At 34.3% G+C, this 4156-nt stretch overlaps 1 long non-coding RNA gene across 1 annotated transcript; it reads right to left on the reverse strand.

The window, feature by feature from the left end:
- Positions 1 to 1670: 1670 nt before the first annotated feature.
- Positions 1671 to 3635, reverse strand: LOC112514922. The gene is made up of 2 exons (XR_003069447.1): positions 3450 to 3635; positions 1671 to 1887 (listed from the first exon to the last, which is right to left on the reverse strand). It is a non-coding gene; the product is annotated as an uncharacterized LOC112514922 (long non-coding RNA).
- Positions 3636 to 4156: the final 521 nt, after the last annotated feature.

Raw genomic sequence — 4156 nt, forward strand, 5'->3', positions numbered from 1 at the left:
TTGGTGTGAGTGTTATCTTCTTGAAGTATCGCTGTCTCTGATTGAATTACAATACAAGTTCTTCAGCGATCACTGAACACGCTCAGTGAAGACCGCTGGAACTGAAAAGACAGAAACATAAATACAACGTATAAGTGAAAATAGATTATCATCAAATCACTGAAAGAGAGGATCAACATCTACATCTTCTCCAACTTGTTCCTTACCATTGTTGATCAATTTTAGGAGTTTTCTTAAAAACCCATTTGTAACTTCATTCTAACCTTCTAAACTTCATACATGTCAAAGTATTGCATTTTAATCTCCTAAACATCTCTTTACACATATTTCAAGCATTTATGAATTTTGACCTAATTTGAGTTTTTTTGTTGGGGGGGGGGGGGGGGGGGTTTACCTTTTTTACAAAATAGATGTTTAGACTTCATTTTGATGTTATGAAAAGTGTGTACTTGAGGCATATATAATATTTTGGGTTTGAATATCATGATTTAAGTTGTATACGAATTTTCATCCTTGAGGGCATATTACATGAAGTGGCGATATTTTAGTAAAGAAAGAGTGATGTTACTTGTGGGAAACACAATCCTTTGTATTATAGACCACTCAAATGCTAAATGTTTTAATGTTAATTATGGAAAGGAAATGTCTCATTTGAAGTTATGAAACCTTGACCTTATTTGGTTAATTTTGAATAGAAATAGTTTGATAATGCCATTCAAATGATGAAAACTATATGTTTAACTATATGTGATCACTTTTAAGTTCTGACAAATATTAGACTAATGCAAATGGATTCATAGGCATAGAAGTCGATTTAGGTATGTAAGACGGGATTGTTATTCCCATATGATAGCAAGATACGGGTATTAAATTACCGAATGACTCAAGCTAAAGATCGTTGGTGGTTGAACTTGATGACCGTGTATCTCGTAGTAATTTACTTCTTGCCAAAGAGTATTTCTTAGACATTGGAGGACTCAAATTATAGACTGTGGGTGGTTGGATTATATTATCAATGTTCCATAATAGGAGCTCTATAACGTAGATTCGTGGCCTACTTTTATGTTCCGCCACAATTAACGAAAATTGGGTCTCCCTCGTCATCATAAGATGTATTTTGGACCTTATGGTTCTTATGTGAAATATGTGAACTTTGGAATTTGTTCAAGTGTATAAAACGTTCTCTCTAATTATTACTTGCTTTATTTTATAAACCGTTTGGCCTCACTAGGCGTGAAGCCTAACACTTTTTCTTAAAATGACATGTACATTAGATTCTCATARCGGTGGGGCTCTGAAGTCTTGAGCGTAGTGATTTGATGCTGGTAAAGGCACTTTTGGGAGAAATAACTTTTATTTATTGGTGTTATATTTTGACAGGATTATTTTGGTGAAGATAGTGACTTCGTTTATAATTTGAACTTAGAATAGTTTAGATTAATAAGTTGTTATTTATCTTCTATTCCTTTGGATTGTAAACGCTTCACAATCTCCCTTCTTGGGTGATTTTATTTATATAGGTGTTTATTTTGTACCAATTTTTATGGTTTAAATTTACTCCTATTTTAGGGGTTCTACATGCGAGAATACTCTCGTCACATGTGATAATACACGTAAAGGAACCTGTGGTGTGAGGACGATGTGACCTAGGTTGTGCTAAAGGTCATTTGCATCTCTAATTTAACATCATATCAAGAATACCCTTATTACATGTAATGATACAAGTGAGGGGCGCTRGTGGTGTATAGAAAACTTGACCCGCAAACTAGGTTGCGTCAAAGGTTGTCAGACTCAATACTCTGAGTAAAAAGAGCCTCTCACGCATACTCCACTRTTATGAGTGGTGCGACCGGTACATCCATCCTCTATTGGTATTAGTCGAYATAGCTACAAATATAGCAAGGAAGAAATTGAGTAGAAAAACCAAGACAATATTAAAATGACAAACAAACATTAATTTCGACATATAAATAATGAAATTGATATACAAATCTAGATAGAAAATGTATACACAACATACTAGTGGATATATATCCAGACGAAGGAGAACACAACAAACAAGACAATGTATCTCATTAGTTTTTATCCTYTTAGGTGAAAGATTCCTTRTGCATAAGCTTCTCAATAAACYAAAAGACARCTTATCAAGTGTGGGAAGGGTAGAATTAGAGACAGAAGGAAGCATATATTTATTTCCCTCACCCTGCGCTTTGGTTCCAACCAAAGGATAAACATCACTACCCTCCACACATAACGAATCTTATTGAAGTAACCAACAAAATCCTCTTAAAAGCATTACAACCAGCGACSTTCATCCCATCTCGATAAACACCCAATACAACATATGAATTAGTGAACCTGAAACTACTGATTTAAGCCTCTAATTTAACAAACAATATGTAAAACATGAAGCTATTCTGATTTGGTCAAAAGAGGAAGGTTGTTCTGGGGAGATCATACATGTTGGTACGGGCTTCTAAAAACAACCTTATCGTAATATATTTGATTTGTGTGCTCTTAGAGTAATGAACTATTTGCCCTCTTCTTGGACGACACCATGACACACTCGTGTGCAATATTCAAGGTGAGGATTTCAGTTTTGAAATYTGAATTTACTATTCATGTCTAACTAATTCTTCATGCAATTGAGTGAAAATGAAGACTTGAAATMAGCACAAATGAGAAAAATCACGTTGTTGATTGAGAAGGTGAGTATTTGCAAAATGATATATAATGTCATTCTTTATGCAAATGGCATGCTGAAATGAGTATCCCATCTAGGCAAGAGTCGATAAAAACCATGAGGTTCTTGAGATAGGATGTGGTTGGGGAACGTTAGCTATTGAAATAGTGAAACAAACTGGATGCAAATACACTGGCATTACCTTATCTGAAGAGCAACTCAAATATGCAAAAACTAAGGTGAAGGAAGCTGGCCTACAGGACCATATCAGATTTCTTCTATGTTACTATAGGCAATTGCCTCATACTTACAAATATGATAGAATAATATTCTGGTGAGTATATCTGTCTCTAACTACAGACATTAATGGTATTGCTTAGATATGATGTAACCRTGGACTACTATTTTGCAGTGAAATGTTAGAAGCTGTTGGGCATGAGTACATGGAAGAGTTTTTTAGGTGCTGTGAATCAGTATTGGCAGATGATGGGCTTTTCGTGTTGCAGGTAACTTCTCTTCTATTGATGAATATTAGTAATATAGATTCCTTGAATAAAATAGTAGCTAACGTTACGTGGTGGAATCATTAGTTCATATCAATCCCAGATTACTTGCAGTTGTATAGACCAAAGTCAGATTCCCAATGACCAAAATTTAAAAATGAACCATCAACAAGACCTCTAACCTACAACTTTCCCATCACTCATGGAAGAAAATAGGTGAAATCGATGATAAATAACTAAAATACAATGTTTAAAGTTCAAACCTGTGTTCGATTGAAAGAAGATGGAAGCAGTTCAAGCACTCATTTTYGTCAAGCAGTTCGATCAAAGAAGTATATGGAACTCGTTTTCGTCAAGCAGTTCGATCAAAGAAGAAGAAATCATTTCTTCAATCTTTTTCGTCAATCGTAGAAAGGGAGGTCGGCTGTAGTAAGGGAAAGGGAGCGTACGTCAATTGCTTGAGAGTTGAGAGGGTATTACGGCCGTAGTAAGGGAAAGGGAGTAATGGTTTTATAATTTGGGCTCCATCTTAAAAAATTTGGGCTTTGGGCTCCATTTGAAAAAAAATTAAATTTCCGACGGAAATTTCCGTTGRAGAAAAAAATTATTAAAATAAATAAGTAAATCCGTCGAAAATCCGTCGGAACGTTTTTAAAAATTACGTTTTTCTTTAAAAATAACTTTTGCAAGGAAAAAACTTTTTTATAAAATTTCAACGGATTTTTATATTTAAAATAAAMAATTAAAGCCAATAGTATACGTTAAAATTCAATTGAACCGAATACAACCACTAATTAACATCTATGAAAACTCAATATTATCCGCTAAAACTCAATTGAACCGAATAAAACTCAATAACTCCATTAAAGCATAGTTGAACCGAGTAAAGTCCAATATATCCWTTTAAAGTCCACKAAGATACATTAAAGCCTAGTAGTACCCTTTAAATCCCAGTTGAACCGAATAAAGC

Source organism: Cynara cardunculus (assembly GCF_001531365.2).
Source record: "Cynara cardunculus var. scolymus isolate 2C chromosome LG 6, CcrdV1, whole genome shotgun sequence".
Lineage (NCBI taxonomy): Eukaryota > Viridiplantae > Streptophyta > Magnoliopsida > Asterales > Asteraceae > Cynara > Cynara cardunculus.